This window comes from Taurulus bubalis (genome assembly GCF_910589615.1).
Source record: "Taurulus bubalis genome assembly, chromosome: 20".
Taxonomy (NCBI): domain Eukaryota; kingdom Metazoa; phylum Chordata; class Actinopteri; order Perciformes; family Cottidae; genus Taurulus; species Taurulus bubalis.
The window spans coordinates 13,352,707-13,371,460 of record NC_136608.1 but is presented as its reverse complement, the minus strand read 5'-3'; positions in this window follow the sequence as shown (position 1 = coordinate 13,371,460).

Here is an 18,754-nt window from a genome sequence, read left to right as displayed (position 1 = left end):
AATGGAGAAAATAAACAAGTACTACCTGCATGCACAGATCTGCTTTTTTTTCACGTATTCATTTGAATTTACAAGATTTATTAAAGGGAAAATATTTATTTTGATCTTTGAAATCACTTATTTTTGTCTGTCGCTTTTTTGTTTTGTTTACTAGAAGTGAGGCAGCCGTACAGTAGACCTACTTGATAGCTGTTCTGGAGGTTTTGATAAAAAAAAAAAGGTTTAAACACCTTTAATATCTGATGATTTTATCAAAGAGTTTGATTGCTGAGTGTTGCTGTGAGCAGCACAAACAATATCGTAGATACCATTTGGGAGAACTGACTCAAAATACAAAATAAAGTCCAACATTAGATCTGATTTCCACCCGAAAGTCTTACCGGGCCGAACAAGCCGAACATCGATAAGCGCTGACTTGCGTGTTTGCGTACTGCAGTGATATCTCTTGGTTTCATACGCATGCATGTGCTGAGTCACGGACTGCACAGGGCTCCGCTCTCATTTCATGCCTGAAGGCTTTGGCTAATTAGCCTCTTTGTATTAATTTGAAACTTTCCCAATCTCCCGAAGACTTAATCAGCCCGCCTGGGCGTGTTATTTATACCTCCGCCGAGAGCACTAAATATAAAGTGTCCGGCGCCACTGATGCCGGAGGAGGAATGTACTTTCTAGGTCCATTGGAGGGGAATGGAAGTTCCTTGGCAGCGGACTCGAGGAACGCTTCCCCGCCGTTGTGGATGAGTCACAATCATCAGCTCCTTCATTAATTCCGTGATTCAGTCAGCGCTCCATCCTGGTGTTTCTTCATGTGTCTCTGCCTCTGATGCCTCGGCCCAGCTCATATGAATGTGTTGATGGGTTGACCCTCCTTCATTTAAATCTGTTCTCACCAGTCCCTCAGCACAATGAGTTTATTTCAGAGGCTCAGCCAAGAGGAAGCTTCTCATCAAAAACATTGCCCTCTTTTTTTCTTCCCCTCAAGCGCTACTCTCGCTCTCGTAGGTAATCGCCTCGCTGCAGGCCGCTTTTTCTGTTTGTAGTATCCAACCGGTGCTCCATTCAGATCTTTGACCCCAGCCAATTACAGTCTCCGCTGTAGCCACATCTTATTCCATTAATACCCTCCAGAGATCCTCCGCTGCCGGAGAACCATCCTGCGTCAAAACCTCCCGAAAGCCTCAGAGGAGAGACTTCGAAGTGTCTTCCTTCGCAGCCGCCTAAATAACCAGTCTAGCGCTGGTGAGATGTGCTGGTTCCCAGTCTCTCAGGACCCTATGTGTATCCTGCTCCTCCTATACCGGTTTAATTATTCATGTCTGCGGCCTATCGGGCCTCTCAGAAGGCCCAAGACACTTTGCCATTGAAACAGAGAGCACACAACATTCAGGAGGAAATAATGCATTGTTCAGAAGACAGACGGATGGAGCCACTCGGGCATTTTATTCATGCCATCTGTTGAGAAAGTCATTTTCTGTCAGTTAGATAATCAGGCGGTTTAAGCAGTCGGAGAAGACTTAATAGGGGTCATGTTATTGGTAAAAGACAACAGGGGGTGGATTTGTATTTAGATTGTATTTTAATTGCTTTGAGAATAAAAAATAAACACTTCCAGTTACTCAAAATACATGCTACCATGTGGATAAGTGTTCATTCCCTCACCGCGTATTCCTGTGATAAACCAGACAGGTGGTCCATCATTCCCCCACACAGAGGAATCACTGCAGGTGAGAGTACAAGACCCTTTGACATTGGACTCATAAATTCTTTATGGGGACGCCATCAATCAGCTGTCAGCCTGGAGAGAGTGCAGGAGGACCTTGAAGGGAGGCCCTGATCCAATGAGAGACCACGTCATCTGGTTTATCCCACGTAACAAGATCCCTCGCTATGGAAGATGTCGGACAGGATGCGACGGATGCTGGGTGTCCGTGGCACGGGTTTCTAAATGGGGAAGATGGATGAACAGACATAATGACGTGCAAAAAAAACACGAAGAGAGACGTTTTAACACAATTATGTGAAGGAAGAGAATACAAAATCAACCAGGAGATGAAAATGACGAATGCATCCAGGATTGTTGTTATGCTTTTTATTTAATTCTCTTTTTTTAAAAGGGACCATGTACAGTTCAAACATGAATGTCACCATTTGATGCACTGTACCGGATTATAGCTTCAGCTAATTTGCATCTGTAGTCCGTTGACAGGTCATAACAAACACAGTATACGTGGTGAGAAGAACACACAAGACACACAATACAAAGCTACAGAGCGGCACATTAAGGGTAAGTAGTACATTGTTGTATTATGAGTAACTTAAGACAAGTACATACATATAATTAATATATTCTTATTGCTTTAAAATGTGTATTAGTAACACATTACTCTTTTTTGCCAAATCATGTCAAAACTAATCCTTCTGATTTGCCCTGTAAGCATTGAATGTGTAGATTATATATTGCTACAGACACTGCTGCATCTTTTCTGCGCTTCCATTATCTGCTAACCAGATGAAGTATTTTTCGTCAAAGTGGAAATGGTCCAGAAAAAGGGAGCTCTGCTCCGTTTGCCCCGTGACCAGACGAGGCGGCGAGGGCCCGGCAGGCCAGCGGCGCTGTTCCAGAGGCTGCAAAGAGCTCTGCAGAGGGACGTCGGGAGGCGGCGTTAAGAGCCCGTGAACGCTGTATTTGATCAGGCATCAGGAAATGTGTTAACAGCAACATCTAGAGCGCTGAGACGGACAATAAAGAAAACAGTATCCCGCACCATTAAATCAACATTACATGCGTGAAATGTCAGAAAGCTTAAAGCTTAATGAAACACTGGGGAACAGTTTTGTCTCACACACAACACACACACACACTCACACACTCGGGCCAATATTTATAATTTGACATACTGTAACTCATGACAATGAAGTAGAAGTACATTTCTGTCGTATTTTCCAAGCAGATTGAGCGGGACGCCCCGCTGCAGGATCTGTATGTGTGACCTGAGCGTGACTCATGCAGCAGCAATCAACACTCGGCTCCGAGGTTGTCATGTTTTTGTGGATGCCATCTGTGTCTTTACACCTCGAGAGTCCTCAGTTTTCTTCTCTTTTTTTTCCTGACGAAACCTGTGAAGGAGAGACTTTGCTCGCTGAAGCCTTCCCTGCATGTGTAGTGATTACGCATGCCGTTCCTGCCCTCGATGGGTAAATATTAGTCACTGGCTGATGAGGGTTGGTGGTGGGAGAGGTGGGGAGGGGGGGGGGGGGGCGGGGGGGGGGGTCTAAGACGTGATTGCATTCAAGCAGCTGACTCTGGACCCCTGTGGGATGATGCTTCAAACACAATAAATGAGTGTACATGTGCATGAGAGTATCGGTGTGCGTGTGTGTGTGTGTGTGTGTGTGTAGATAAACAGTCATGTGCCTGTGTGTAGCAGGATCCCGGGACGTGCGAAGCATGAGAAAGGAGGTTGGATAGCTCCCTCTACCCGCCACCCCGGCCTTCATTAGCAGCTGTCTGTCTGCTATGGGCCCCGAACGCCGCTGGACGGTTGCCAGGCAACTGGGACCCTGCTCGGGCCAATCGGGGACCGGATGCAACAGGAGTTGTCTCCTTGGCACGTAAAAGAGAGAGAGCGGCCGAGTTCTACCCCCCGATTCAATTGATTTGGCGTCGGTGTCGTTCACTTCGAGGGCGGAGCAGACTGAGAGGCCCTTCTGCGGCGGCCCGATCCAGGTCATGTTAGCAGGTCATTTAAAGGGGGATATTCCAGTCACAAGCATGGCTGCAACGCTCATCAATGAAGCCTCGAGGAACAGCTCCGCAATCTCCTAAAAGGCAGGGTCCCAACCGCTGGTAATGAGTAAGCGCCTGGGGCCATTTGCTCCAGATAATAATGCACCTGTAGATAAGACGACCATTAGAGAAACCGTCCCTGCGCTCTGTGATTTTTTTTTTAGGATTCATTAATCCAACACATTCTCTTCCCTGTCGTATTGTTCCTCTCTCTCTGTCATGATGCACTTCAGCACAATGACAGGGTTTTTTTTTCCTGGGATGCTACATGATATGTTACAATCACATAGAGAGCAGACTCATGGATCTTCATTTTTATCTGTACTGATGTTGCTAAGAGACTGTCAGGTGTTCACTGGGTCTACCTGCATGTCTGTGGTTTATCATTGAATCCGTTTTTATTTTCTCCCTTTCATATTGTGGATTTGTTAGGAAGTAAATACAACCCTAGTTTCTAAGTTGAGGGGATTTTTGTATTATCGTATATATATTTTTCAACAGACTCGATGTGAGCAAACATTGATCCAGCAACATGTCAGTTTGCGGTATTTACTGTATCTCAAGTGTAGTCATGATGTGAAGTGTTGAGGAATAAATGAGGAGTGTGAATTGAAGAGTATACACATGTGTGCATACTCTTGTGTGTGTGTGAGTAAATGAATAATCCCCAATTTCTTCATATGTTTTCATTAACCTTTTTTTCTGCTAGTTTGTAATTCATATATTAATAATTAAAACGTTTATACTGGTGCACCTGAGGTACTTTGTCTGGCAAAGCTCGGGACAGGACCACATATTCTGCAGAAGCATATGAATCGTATACCCCTGTTTGCTCTTTTTTTGAAATCCCATTTTAAAGATCATTTCAACACATTGAAGCACATTTAAAACACAACCGCTCCCAACGTGGCTCCCAGCCTCTTCTTTGGGGGCGTTTTGCAGACATGAACAGAAACTTCATCGCATCAAAACGCCGTATCAACGTCACAAAGCCCAGCAGCATCAAAAATAGATAAGCAGTTTGAGCAGAAATGCAGTGGCATATGAAACTGTAATTGCTCCCGGCGAACACTACATCACGCCAGGGGTTGCTGTCGTCTCAAAGCTCCACTGATCTGTGCCGCAGTTCAAGGCAGAGCTATCGCTCCGAACAGCCAGAGCTCCCCCACCATCTCCCTCTCCCTGCCACCCAGCTACAAAAAGTCAATTGGATTTCAAATTGCTGAGGAGCACACTCGATTAATACTTAATGGCCGCAGCCGCCGTGCTTGTCTTTCCGGCCGTGCGAGGCGGGAGCGACCGTACAGCACGTGACCTCCGAGCTCTGGAGTCGACCCCTGACACGTGAGGTCTGAAATGCCTGATTCGATCATTTCCACGCCGTCAGAATGGTTGGTTTCTCCCTCGTGAAGACAGAGACTCACATGGAACAAAAGACTCACATGCCGGCATGCTAAAGCGGCTGCAGAGTGCACAGTAAAGTTGGTAAAGTCTTCCACAACCTTTTTGCGTTCTAAGTCACTTACTTTTTCTTTCTACTTTTAGTGCATGCCGTACGAACATACCATTACATGCCCTGTGCATTCACTTTGAACGTACTAATTCAGTGTCACATTGCACCTTGAACTTTGACCTTCTTGCTCACATATCTGCTACACGGAAGATTGTGGGTCGGAATATCCAGAAAAACATGTTGGCTTGCATTCATTTAAATGAGGTCGGATGCAGTGGGACATCCTGGAATTAACTGCAATTGACATATACTATGTACTGGGACATACTGAATCTTTTTCTGGCATTCTAAATAGTGGGGCCAGAAGTACATCTTGCCAAGGCTTTCAGCTAACTCCAATGAAAACCCATCGGCGTCATTATTAGACGATCAGAGCAACTGACTTTCACTCAGAAGACCGCTGTTCGTGTCCCGTGAGACAACAAGTCAATGTTGACTTATTTTTAGTGGTGCAACGGACCACGGTTGTTCGGTGATCCCGCCTCTCTTGCACACACGTGAACCGTGGATTAATTACACAGTTTAACGTTAACCAGTGCATTGTGAAATAAAGTTTTACTGACGATCGTTATCCGCCAATATTCAATGAAATATGTGATCAGGACATCAGCATTCATGCTTTACGAGTTGCCGACCTCCGATAATATCATTTGTGTTTTTATGAGGGGGAAAAAAACACAATAAGTAAAGTAACAGGATAACATTTCCATTTTTTTATTGTTAGCATATTTACAGAAATCATTTTTGGGACGGTGCTGCTATAATCAAATAAAAACATCATTAATCATCAGTCATTAGATCTCTGAAAGTCATATTTGCGCCTTTTTGTGCTGATCCGATATTTGATCCGATCCGTGAGTTTTATGATCCGTTGCACCACCACTTGTTTTACAATAGTTTCGTTGCATAACTGACATACTTTTGTTAGTTACCGATCAGCACAATGTGTGAGCTCTATCTACATCTTCTATCTCATCGTCTATACCGCTGCCACTTCCTGCCTTTCTTTCACACTCGCATTTTCTTTATCTCTGTGAAGTTCTTTCTGAACAGTTTAGCTTTAGTTTAAACTTCTGTCTTTGCTCTTATACAACACTTGTTATTTACGCCACTCACATAGTTGAACATCTTTCACTCACTATCTTACACACACACACGTACATAGGAAAAACAAGCATCCCCTCGACAGCATGAGTCAGCAAGCCATTTATCCTGACTCTCCAACAACATCCCCGTCCTGCCTGTCTTCTCTTAATTCACACAGCTTAGCATCCCTATACGAGACTTTTTCCTATATTGTCCCCGGCACAAAGTGTTTGTCGTAAAAAATAAAATAAAAGGCCACTCACGAGGGTAGTAAATGTGAACATGGCCGTAACTTTTGCTCTCTTCCATTTCGATAAGTGGTGAATGCAAATGAGATGTGTAACGAGAGTGTAACGTGTCTGGAAAAGGGAGCGCACGGCCGTAATGTAATAATAATAAAAATAGAACATAGAGCTGCATGAATCATTGGCAGCTGTCAGGTGGCTAATGTGTTTTCATGTTTTCAGACTCAAGTCTTGAGTGAAGACGCTCTGTCGTGAGAGGTTGCATTATGATGCGTTCAAGCGCCATACAGTAAAAATGACTGTCATGATGTGTTCAAATGTAATCTTGAAATATTTTTTTTGCCGAGAAACTTGTTTGAGGCAGATGTTTTATACAGCAATATAAAATAGATATTAGAACGGATATGACCTGTTTATTTTTCGTTTTCTCAGATTCAGGTATCTAAATTAATATGCTAGTTAAAGCTGATAACATCCTAAATCGATACATATCCGATAATTTATTAACCTGACAAACAATTCATATTGTCCAGTCTGTAATCCTGTCTGAAGATAATGGGTTAATTGATTAAAACATCAATCGACTATATTTATCGGTAACATTTTGAATTAATGGTTGATCGTGTGAGTCATTTATCAGACAAAACTAACATTCTCTGGTCCTGAAATATGAGGATTGGCTGCTTGCCCTTGTTCTGAATCATTGTTTTGAATATCTGACTGTGAGTCTTGTAATTTTAGCGCCCTACTGATGACTTGTTTGTTTACTTTGAGGATAAAATAAGAAGCACTTCCAACCGTTTTGCAGCATTACCCATTCATACTGTACCAGAGCGTTAGAGAAGAAGAGTACTAACAGTGTGTACCGTGGGGATATGACTGCATGCTGTGAGACAGAGGAGATAGTGCGTTAAGGTGCAATAACATTGCCTTCTCAGGGGGTGGGCCGACTGATAAAAAGACTTACACGAGCCAAGACACCTGTAATTCCCCTCAGTTCTGCCTCACTCCCCAGCCTGAGCTCATCTCCGCTATCGGTGTATCAAACAGCAAGAGGTTGCCAGCCTGCTTCATTTATGATCCCAGCCGAGCTTTAGAAACTCAGAGGTTCATGAAATAAGTCATAAAGATAGCAGACCTCTGGTTTTCTCTGTTTTTTGTGCGGGCTGTGGCTGATATATGTCGATGTCTGCTGCTTTTTTGAGTTTTTTCTTTTTTTTTAATCCTCTACATGGCAGAGGGAATGAAAGGGACGCCTTCCAAAAGCATGTTAACAGATGTGGAAAATGTCAACCTCCCATACCGCACATTTCCTTTGATGTTCTGTGTAACAACCTGGAGAGGCCGTGGCGTCCTGCCAGGCAACGCTCCTCCAGTTCTCCTCGGCTGCCGCGTCATAAGGACGGGCCGCTGTTTACACTCATATTTATTCATTAATATCAACCATCATCCCTGGGCAAACATTTGCATCAGCATTCCTGTAGCCTGATGGTGAGTGAAGGAGTGTGTGTTTTGTTAATTGGCCGCTCAGCCTTTTGAGATGGCTGATATTTTGATGTGAGATTTTAATGCGCTCACACCGGCGCATGAAAAGAGGACCATTTGCATGACGAAAGGGGGGAGGGTGACTTGCTTATTAATGACATTCACACATTTAGCGTGTCGAGCTATGAGGAGGTGGATTAGATTTGAGCAGGTCTCTTGTCTTTTTATAGGTCTCTTTTCATTGCTTCCTCTTAATTCCTTTATCACTTTGATCATTGCCTTTTTAACTGGCACCTGTTTTAGAATCGTTTCCACTGAAAGCTCCGTCAGAGGATCTATTGTACAAATGGAGGCTTTGCATGTGCGACTGTCTCTGAGACAAACCGGTCAATGTGAGGGACTTTTCAGCGTGGAGGCGTTGAGATGTGAGTGTGGGGGGGTTTCATCACCTGGCTGTATTACAACCATTCATATGCAGAGGCCTACGCTGGCTCCTCGAGGGAAATTAATATGGAACATCAGGAGCGTTGTGACACTGTAGCAGCGGAGCAGGCGCACAGTAGGTCAATGCGGTGGGTGGGATGGTATAGGAGCAGTCGGCTGCATTGCAAACAGGCCTTTGAAATGAGGTTAAAAAATCGAGGCATTGTTCATCGGTGAATCTTTCCACAAAAAAACACTAGTCGGTTCCAGCCCCGTCTCCTGAAAGGTTTTAAAGGACTTACTTTGGTTATACGTAACCAAGTACTTGTGTTGCACAAACCTATAACCAAATACTTTTGTCATCTAAACATAGCCAAGTAGTAATATGTCGCCTCAACCTAATCAATTACTTTTGTTGCCTAAACATAACCAAGTAGTATTTCTGTTGCCGGAACATAACCACGTAGTACTCATGCTCTCTAAACCTAACCAAGTACTTGTGTTGCCACATTTTTTACTTACAATGTTAACCATGTGTTTCAAACAGTTACAAACTGCGACAGTAATCCAGGAGAAAATACATTTGCCTTGAAACATAATTGAGGGTGCAGTTTCTCTGCACTGTAATTTTATTTTCGTCAGAGACTGGGTTGGTCCGTGCCCACCCAGTGTCTTCACACAGCATTTATGACCCACAAGTGGATGTTTTGAGTGGAGAGCCAGCACTCCGCTTCACCACTTAGCGCCGCGTTTGTTTTGGTAATTTATCACACAAGTGGAAAAGAACAACAACGCAGAAAAGAGGCATCTGAAAGCATTTTTTTTCCGAGTAAGTTTTCCTGTGTAAGAGAGGAATGGGGTTGTAAACACCAAACTAGTGCATAGAGTGTGTTAATTAAACATCCGGGGCAGTTGGGAAACAAAGTTGATGAATTTACGTTTTTTTCCAGAATCCACGGATAGTAGATCTGATGACATAATAACAAAAAAAAATCTACACATCTAAAACAAAACAGTTGGTTGCAATACTCGGTGAGACATCAACATTTTCAACACACTCTCCCCAATCAGCTGCAGTGCAGTGCGGCACATACACGAAGCATACGGGATTCAGCACCACGGACAGCGTCTTCGACCTCTGGTCAGTTCACAGGCAACAATTAGTCTGGAGCCCACTGCTGCAGCTGAGGGAGACGGAGCACAGCGGGGACGGAGGTGTTCAGTGGAGGGGAAAGAAAGCTGCTCCATTATTATTTTAAATGACGCTTCAATTCAAAGGGAACATTTGTAATGTAAATGATAAGAAAACAAAGCACGGATGCCATCAGATTCTCACTCCTCGGTCTTGTGTTTTTGTCACAAGGAATGTTGTTTGCGCCTCCTCGGACGAGTTGTTTCATTGTGTGGATGATGCTCCACGGGAGGGAGACAGTCTGAGAAGTAAAGCAACATTTGCTGAATTAAGTTGTTTTTTTTAAGTTTATAAAAGGAGTGACGGGGGAGACAGCTGCAGTGTCGAGGCAAAGTAAACCGTCACGCTGAAGGTTAATAAAGGATGCAGTCATGGCAGGTTTGCGAGGCAACTTTTCAATGATTATTTTATTTTTGGACTAAAAGAATTAAAAAAAAGTGTCTGTCAGGGAAAAAAAGGTGGCATCTTTTTTGTTGTCTGACATAAAGTCCCAAACCCAAGGAACTTCAGTTTACACTCACACTCCGAGAAAGTGAAACCAACATATGTTTGGTATTTTTGTGAAGTTCTAGTTTATTGGGAAGTTTGGCAAAAACAGACGGACGAGTTAATAAAAACCAAGAAATGAGAACAATGAATGCCAATCAACCAGTTAATGCTTACTTATTGATTATTTTACAATGAGCTAAATTGTATTTGATGAAACCGTATCCAATCACTTTAATTAGTGCAGTCTTTGTCTAATTTGGCAGTTGACTATGTTGACTTGACCGAAGTCTTTGGTGGTACATGTGTTTTGTCTTTTTAAGTAAAGGATCACTTGTTCAGACTGACATCAAATTGTCTTGGTTTGTGCAAGTTTGTACTTTTTGTCCAATTTGTAGTTGATAAAACATATCTTTTCCACATTTTAAATGTGCAAACTTACTGTTGCATAGCTGCAATAAGAACTGTTATAATCACTTATCTCCAGCTTCCCAGAGACACAGAGGACACACTCTAAAACATTTATGCCTTTCTTTGAAAAAAAGAAAAACCGTATAAATCGAAATAATACCGGGCTGCTCAGTGACATCCAGATGCAACTTAGTCAAGTTCTTTAATATTTGATGAGCAGAAAAAGGGTCTTATTCTTTCAGTGATCACACTCCTGCAGAGTCGTAAGGTAATATTTTACTGCGGGTCGATGGCTGAGTCGTATAGAACGACATTAATGTTGTGTAATTTTGCCCAAAGTGGCCATTAGAGTAACTAAATCATGTACTATTTCACTTAATTTAATATAAAAGAAAACAATAAGACAGAGAAAGCAGCAGTGTTTGTTCATTAGTTTATTATAACTTTTATACATGCTGAGCGTTCAGACTGTTTTCCTCTTTTCACAAGAGAAACCGAGCAAACGTCCTGGGAGGAAATGGATTTGCTAGACGGTCTGTTTAGACAGAAGAAAATGATGGAATGATTCAGAGCCGCTGTCTAAATATTAGCAATATTTATTTACACGAGATTGAATATATTACCTATTCATTCAGTCTTTGCACTTGTCTGATGGACAACAGTGACTCACAGGTTTCCCTCTCGGCTGCAACAGATGCAGCCAAAAGTACATGGACGCCCAAACACCACACGCTCATGTGATCAAACTCATGCGCATTAATCTACGGCAGCCTCTGATTGGCTCACACTTATTGCCTTCTTTGCAGGATTTGTTCATTTTATTGCTCACGAACAAGATCGGTGGAAGGTTGGTAGGGTCATTGAGTTCAGAAGTTCTGACATAAAACTGCTCACAACAAGGTCTGTGGATTGTCTTGAGTAACCAGGTCAAGATATCTGGATAAAGACAATGCTATTTTCTTTTTCAAATGTAATTTGGTGCTTTTAGCACCACCAGCCAAGCGCCATATAGTTCCATTATATCGGCGAGGAGGCAGACATCTCTGTGGCCGATAGCTCTGAAAATATGTATTTTGGATTTTAGGGCTGAACTGTCCCTTTAACCATAATGTTCATATGGCACACTGATTACAAAGCCGTCTTCTAAATGGCCACTAAGGTGTCCCTCAGGGGACCTAGCTGAAAACAGCATAAGAGTACACAAAAGTATGTGGATATGGTTATCCATATTTTGTCCTCAATGTTCCATATGTTACATCAAGAAACATCTGCAATCACTAAGCTACTGTCGCAATGTCTTGAACTAAATTGCCGGAGAGCAAATCTGACTCTATTTGAGGAAGTTTATGTCTGTATGTCTGGACTATAATTACCAAATCAGAAGTGAGCGGAGGGATTTATTTCATTCCCAAATTGTCTGGAGGAACATGAGACTATAAATGCGACTGTCAGCGACTAAGAACGATCCTAAATACAACATTTGTAACTCGGCAGAGACCATCTGTGTGACAGGAGAAGGTGAGAGTAGCTTCAAGTGGCTGCTGCTTTATACTGACACTGGAGGAGGAAGAAGAAGAAGAAGAAGAAGAAGAAGAAGAAGAAGAAGAAGAAGAAGAAGAAGAAGAAGAAGAAGAAGAAGAAGAAGAAGAAGAAGAAACATTTGTTTAACACAATGTAAAATTGTGACCTTATTGGACCATTAGCAGGAAGTCATTTTACATTCTCTTCCAACGCTGTCAGGATTAAGATATTTGTCTTTGTTCTTTTTAAAGCTAAGATCAAGGTGCTTTTATGATATTAATTTCTAATTTTAGAATTCTCAAATTTGCAGAAATATTATGGTCAAATTGTAATAGTATTACTGCTATATTACTAGTTACTATTACCATGATTCTTATTAGCATCATTAGCTCTACACACACAGAGAGGAGGGGGGCAGAATTGCACAGCTGCAACTTTAAGACTCCACACGCCTCCCCTCCGCCTGCTCCGACAATGGTCTTTTCCAGCTCCGCTTATCACAGCAGTATTTGTACCATGCCATAATTTCTTAACCGGTGTGTGTGCATGTGTGTGTGTGTGTGTGTGTGTGTGGCGGCGGCGGCGGCGGCAGCAGCAGCAGCAGCAGCGGCAGCAGCAGCGGTGCTGGTGGCGGTGGTGGTGATGGTGGTGTAGAGCCCCGGATATCAAATGTCATTACCGGACGCGGCTAATTTGGCGACCCTCCCCGCTCCTCTCGCGCTTGGACGCGGCCAGCGGCGGCGACCGAGCCGCACCTTGACGGTCTGGATCCTCGGCGAAGCCTCCTCGGGATTGCCCGCTTCATGGTAGTAGCGGCTCCGGCAGCCTGCGGAGACTGCAGCTTGTCATTGATCCGCCGCTAGTGCAGGGACACATCGTGAGTACGCGCACTGTTGCGGTGACCTACATTGCCCTCTCGCTGCACGCTCAAGGTGATTTTTTTCTTCTTCTTTTTTCTTCTTCTTCTTCTTCTTTGCTTCCCTCGCGGTCGGTGCCCTCCTCTCATCCTCAGCCCCGATGATGATGATGATGATGATGATGATGATGATGATGTTGGAGGGAGCAGGAGGCTCCATGTGTTGTGGATGGATACATGGTGCATTTCACCTGGATATTTCGAGTGTGTGTGTGTTGTTGTTGTTGTTGTGGTGGTGTGTGTGTGTGTGTGTGTGTGTGTGTGTGTGTGTGTGTGTGGTTGACATTGTGGGGCTTTGCAGGGGGGAAAAAGAAACATGGTTGGCTGTCACAGTGGAGAGACAGAGGAGAGAGTTTAAGGGGGGGGGGGGGGGCAGACTGAGAGGCTGGCATGATGTAATGCACTTGAGACAATAGTCAAGGATTCTCCCCAATTATCATTTCAGAGAGTGAGGGGGAGATGTTACAGACACGATCAGCGCTGCAGTCAGGCCGCCTTGTGTGTGTGTGTGTGTGTGTGTGTGTGTGTGTGTGCAAAAAGAGGAGCTGTCAGGGGGAACAGCTGCCCCTCCTATAAACAAAATTATTACCGGCTATTATATTGATGCAAGCAGGGAGAGGGCATGAAGAGCCTCTCTGTCATCCATTCCCTGTCTCTCAACCCTTTCACTCACTCACACACACACACACACACACACACACACACACACACACACACACACTTTTTTGCACATGCAATAGTGTAGACACATGAATGAATACGCAAATGAATGAATGAATGAAAAGGTGCACGCGCGCCGGCTTCATTTGACGCTATAGAAGGTGAACCGCCTGCAGGCAGAGCTGTGGTCCTCCCTCACGATCTCTCAAATGAACATGAACATTTGCCAACCGTGACAGCGGAGGGAACATGGCGACGTGTGCATTCGCAATCCCGCTAAAGTTGTGGCACGAGCGTGATGCCTCATTTAACGGTTTTGCATCAAGAGTGTGACTTTCCAGCGATGCACTCCGCTGCCTAATGTGTCTGGTGTGCAGACAAAGCTCGTACTGCCCCGAGGTGTCACGCAGAGGGGGGGGGCTACCTGTGGCAGGAGCTTTTGTGTCTATGAAACGATGGTTTACGGGCACCGTTTACGGGGCAGGTCTGACTCTAGCCGGACCCTCCATAAAAAGGAAGGTGAATTTCAGTTGAAATGTTGGCGGCAGCACGGTTCAAATCCATCCCAACCTGCCGCTTTATTGCTTTTTGTTTTGTTTTTTTTGTCGCTGTTGTGTTCTCACCTCCATCCGTGCTCTTATTCAATCTCTATCGATTGATGGTTTGCATGACCTTGCTGCAGGGGATTGTGGGCGATGTTAGAGGCTACGTGCCGTCCTTTCATGTGCATGCAGACTTATGTTCAGTTGAACACACAGCCAGTGAAACGCACATCACAAGACACACACACACACACACACACACACACACACACACACACACACACACACACACACACACACACACAGCCTGCTCTCCCTCCTCCCTAATGGCAGCAGGCTGGGTGTAACTCTACACCAGTGCCATCCTCTTCATCCCATCTCTGTCTCATTCAGGTTTTACCGCTCGCTGTGTCAGTGTTCACACGATGATGATCCGTCACAGCAGAATATGTGAAGCTAGTCTTCATGTATTCTTATGTTCTGCTGCATGGATCTCATAATGCCGTCTGCGATTGGGGCTAATGATAAGTGATGTTCAGCGGATCAAAGCAACAGTTGTTGGTAGATATTGGGTCCATGAGGGTGAATGTAAATCTCTGGAGAGGCAGATGGGATTATATTGATGCAACTACATAACATAGATACATTGGAGGATTAAGCGTACAATGTGGGGTTTTCAGATTGTTGTGGTATATAAAAATATAATACGATAAAAGCGTAGGCTCATGCACACTGACAAGAAATAAGGTAGATCGAAATGAACCCTTTTTTTATTCAAGAGAAGAATACAGTTTTTTTTTTTGCTTCTTATATTTTCTTCTTCTTTTGATTAATGGACGTCGCCCTTGAATTATTTCATGGCCTTCTATCTTTTTCTCCCTCTGCTTCCTCACCAGGTCTCTTTTATTTTGTGCTGTTATTTGATGTGTGCTTATTGGCACTTCCTAAATTTAACACCTGATGAAGGTCATTGCACCAAAAACCAGCGTTCACAGATTGCTGGAGATTATTTCACCCAACTGACAATTTAGTTGTCATAATATTATTTAACAATGAGTCTGATTATTCATTTACCAAAATCTATCTCAAGGCCTCCCTCCATGTGAGAAGGGAGACTCAATATTGTTTTCTAAGAGCCTTTCGCACATTGCAGGAATACAATTCTTGCAGGAGATACTACTTTGTTTTTTTATGTATTTCAATCTTAGAAATAGTCAAATATAAAAACACTGACATTAATCCTTGAAAATCCCACCACGTGTTTGTTGTTTAGTTAACACCTTGGTGATGATGGTGTTCATATTTTCAACATTAACATTAAATCTAAGGCTCAATCTGACAAATGTCGGTCCAATATTCACTCCCTATTTAGCTCTGTTTTTGGTCTCCTCCAACTTGTGAGGGACATATAGCTGTCTCTTAAGCTGCTAAATAAAATATTTTGTAGATACGAATATTTACATCAAGACTAACTTTGAACTGTAGAGTTTAAAATGCACCTCAAGGCGCAAACAAATGCACCAGATTCCTTGACAGCATATACAGGACATGATACTAATGTGTAAGATACAGCCCTGCCTCAAACTAGTCACATGACATGGTGGCTATCATTTCTCGTCAGAAGAACTTGGCCAGTTAATACTACTCCTCCCGAGAGCCTTGCACTACATTGCATTGACCGAGATTTTCGATATTGCTCTTCATCATGCATGACTGTTGCCTCATCCTAGAATGTCACAGCACTGCAGGTCACAGATCAGCTCGGTGTAGCCTTGCAGTGTTGGAAGATGAGTTAATAGGTTGTAGACTGACTGCCATTGTGCGTTCCTGTGGCTGTGATTAAATTGAATCGACTTGAATCATAGTTTTCTTGGCAGGCTGTCTCTCCGTTGTCAGAAGTCTCTCTGGTGCAGGGAGCCATATGAATGGGGTTTCTCAGCACTATGAGTGTGCCACGCAATCTGGTCCGTTCCATTCACAAAAACGCTGTGTCACACTTTTTCCCACCTGTCGGCCCGATACGGGATGCCAAAGTATGGGAAGAGCCGCATGCAACAGCTTCGACATTACCCCTGCTCATCAATGCAGTCTGGAGATGCACTTTGCGCTCCGTCGCATGCCAAGAAATCAAACGCAGGCGTTATTTAAAAGCGGAATTTCCCAGTAGTCAGCTCCCCTGACGCCCGCAAACCGACGTGTGTAATCAGCCCAGAGCTTCTGGTACTGATGTAAGCGAAGTGCATTATCATCAAAACAATTCGGTCAAACATTCTTATTCATGTTGTGAGGAAGTGAACTGATTGGGGCGTTACGAGCGTTTGAAAAGTTGGCCTTGTGTTTCATAAAAGATATTTTTTTTTAAATGGGCTTTTTTTTGGAGCCTAATTATTTTTTTCTTTTTAACTAATTCCTTAATGATCATCTCGCTTAATGAGTTACACGGTTATGCACCCCATGCTTTTTGAACACGCTATTAAATAATGGCGGTTTTAATTTTAGCGTCTCCCAACTCGGCTCGACGAGCTCACAGTTGTGCGGCTTATCTCCAAAGCCACAGCGTGTCGCGCTCAGTCCTCTGCTTGTTCTGCACTCGCTCGCTCCTCCGCATGCCTTTTGATGTTTCCCAGGTGGTGAATAGTGCTGAATTGGCCTCACATGGCTGTATATTGCTCAGGAACGTACTGCTGTTTGGTGCGCTGCTCCTTATCTACTCGCACAATTGTTCCCCATTAATGAGATTAACTGAAGACATTCAGGAAATTAGCCGCAGTTTGCTGATTTGTTCTTTCCAAAATGGAGTGGTTTTACGTAAGTGGCAACATTTACATCTGTCCCATATAGCAGCCCACTGCCTGCTTCGGTTTAACTCTGGGGATCTCTCAAGCCAGGGGTTTGTTGTTTTGTTGGCGCGTTTGTCTATGTTTCTGTTTTAAAGTAAAGCTAATCATCTGAAAGATATCTTTGCAGATGTTGCCCTTAATATAAAGGTAAACGTGAATTGCAGGTCTGTGATGAGACATGAACTCTGGTCTCCTGCTTGAAAGTCAGATCTGCTCTTAGACTGTAAATAAGAAATGGACGTAGTTGCCTTGAAGTTACCCATTTGTTGTATTCTGTAGATATTCTTCATTTCATTATTCTTCTCTCTATGAGTTATGTTCAGGTTGTGCAAGGTCAGTTTAACAAATACTGTCTGTGAGAAACGCTCCTCAAGGTTCCACGCTTTGCACTACAACACTCACACATGTTGTCAGTATATTGACATTAGGGAAGCAGGCTTGTCGTTGCACGTTCCAGCCTTGTGAGAAAAGACGAGGACACGATTCTCCTCCTCTCAGACAAGTTAGAGCCAAGTAAATGTTAGATGTTCGTGACGGAAAACCGTGTACCGGTATTAAAGAGCCGAACCTCTGGCTGTTCGGGAGTGTTTTTGGACGGTCTCCCTGCGTGTTGACTGGACGACTCCCTGCTATCGCGATTGCAGCGCTTGTTACTTTGCTTATGATCAATGAAAAGAAATCGAGAGAACGAGAGAAGTTGTCGAGCTGAATTCTTCCGGAGGCTACACCAGGCGTCCACAAATATTACGCGCGGCGCTAACAGTACCGCTTTGAAGCTTTGAGTTTGGCATTTTTGTTGTCGCCGTCTTGTTTTTTTAGAACCAGAAGTGACACGAGAGGTATAACTGAACGCTGAACACCTTTTCAGTTGACCAAAATGCTACTATGCAGTTTTATGAATTGAAAGCGCACCCTGAAAGGGTTATAGTTCCAAGAAGAAACACAAACAACTCTCAGACCGGAAAACGCCGTGGTGTATTGTCTATATTACTGTAAATTGGGCCATCATTTACGAAATGAGCGTCGTGCTATATTGAAGAAGACTTGAAACTAGAGATTGAGACCATAAAGTCATGTTTACAGTGTTTACTGATGAATCAAGTGAGAAATCAGATCATTTCCTCATAGACTTTTTCACAATCGGACAACCGGAGGAGACGCTGATGGCCGTTAGTTAAAGGCACTTCCGCTTTGGTTCCACTTTTCAAACCCGGACATTTCCCCTTGAATATGCTACACATCCAACCTTCCCTCCAAATGGTTGCTTTCCGCCTTGCTACATGTAGGTCACACTACTTCCTGCGTTTGCACTAAAACCCTGGCATTGGATGTCAACAGTGACACGGTTGTCAAATATAGATGTACTTTGTGATACTGGACTGCAGCAGTACTCACTGTGGCTTTCAGAGTGGGTCTCACAAGGTTCTTGAAAATACCCTAAGCAAACCTTTTATTGTTTAAGGTTTTGCTGTAATCTTCTCATCAATTATAGATGTCAGGTCTTGCTTCCGCCTTCCTCCAGGTCTTTAGGTTCAGCAACTTCCTGCTGCCGGCTAGACTTCAGCCTGGTGCCAGGTGTCTGAGCGCGGAAGAGGCTGCTCAGTGAAGAAAAAAAGGGGCTCTGGATGTGTTGCACTGATTGGGAAG